The 1610-nt window shown below is 41.1% G+C and overlaps 1 protein-coding gene across 1 annotated transcript in view; it reads right to left on the reverse strand.

Moving 5' to 3' along the window:
- Window positions 1–1610, reverse strand: part of adgrv1 (adhesion G protein-coupled receptor V1) — a 150895-nt gene that overhangs the window by 61150 nt on the left and 88135 nt on the right.

Below are 1610 nucleotides of genomic sequence, written 5' to 3' on the forward strand. Positions count from 1 at the left end.
CGTCGGTCTTAAAATAGCAAAGACACTTGCGTCGGGCTTTGGGTCAGGCTTTGCGCCTCGCTGCGCCAGGTGCAAGATAGGGCCCTCAATCTTAAATGGAGATGTCAAACTTTAAACTCCAGATGCATCTAAAAGACACAAAAAATGTAAATGGATCTGTACAGTGATGCTTTTTACAAAACATTAATTTTGTTTGCTTTCATTATTTTTTAATATGGCAGGATTATTATTATTTCCTGAGAAGAGGCGGAATATCCTTTAGCCTCTAAATCCATCATCTTGGCTTAGCTTCAATTTGACTCCACTATATGAGTTTTGGTGTGACATTACACAGTTTTTTTGCGTGTAGTTTTCTACTGGTAAAAACCAAATGGAACAAGCAAAGCCCCCTTCATCCGATATAACTAGTAAGAGCTAAATCAAAATGTTTGACCCACAACATCCTGTTTTCTAAATGTTATTGGACCATGTTCATGATATTTTTTTAAAATATAGCTACTCACTATTGAACAACATTTTCAAAGTGCAAGGCCGGTGATTTCCAGAAAGACCTAACACATTGAATTGTAATGACAACTTGTACTTATCACGTTTTAGAATTTAAGTCCACTGCACCCATCACTTTGTGCATGCATGTTTTACACAATGAAGAGTGAGTCAGTCAGTATCGCACAGTCAGTCTTCTTGATTGACCTATTTGTTTGGCAGTAAGAATACTGGATAGAAGAAAAAAAATCAGCTCCTATGCATTTACATAGCAAAATGTTATGTGTTTTTCTATTTCTAACAAGTCATCTCAGATCTAGCACAAAGGGCATGCCTAAATGAAGACAATGACGTCAATTGGTCTATTTTAATTCGGCTCATCCTGCACTGCGAGCCCATCATTACCTCCAAAATATTCCCAGCAGTAACAGACAACCACTTAGAGGGTACATCTTAATACCAGAGTGCACATTCAGTTAGGCCTTCAGTCTGAATGTCTCAAATTTAACCTTCACTGACTAACCTTGACTAGAAGGCCAAAAAACACACACATGTATTTTATAAACTATAGCATAACCTCAGATATGTGCACATTTAAGGAAGAAGGCCTTAACATGCAGTACAGTACCAACAAAAACAGAACAGGATGGAATTTTCCATCCCAAACCCTTTTAGGTCCAGGGGCTCTGCCTTGGTCATAAACAGGTTGAGCCCAAGGTGGTTAACCCCCAACGACTGCTTTAGTAGGGGCTCGTGTTTGTCAACCAAAGAGACGGGGGACCAGTGGAAAATTACCAGTCCCGCACTCGCTCACACAGACATGCACCCATACACAAACACATACATGGTGACCAGCTGAGAGACAAACCTGCAGCCACATATCTATCTCGCTCATTGCTTATGTGACAGCTTGCGTTTTTTATGGGCGAATGTGCGTGGGGCATTGTTGCGTTGTCAGGACGCGTCGGCCCGCAAAACTACGCAAACAAACACATTGGATGATGTGTGTTCACGTCTATGCACATTTCCAAGATAACACCTGTGACCTGTGTAGTGGCTACTAAGAAGGGTTGGTAGCATAAAGAGTGTGTGTGTGTGTGTGTGTGTGTGTGTGTGTGTGCGTG

The sequence above is a fragment of the Etheostoma spectabile genome, chromosome 5 (assembly GCF_008692095.1).
Source record: "Etheostoma spectabile isolate EspeVRDwgs_2016 chromosome 5, UIUC_Espe_1.0, whole genome shotgun sequence".
NCBI classification, from domain to species: domain Eukaryota; kingdom Metazoa; phylum Chordata; class Actinopteri; order Perciformes; family Percidae; genus Etheostoma; species Etheostoma spectabile.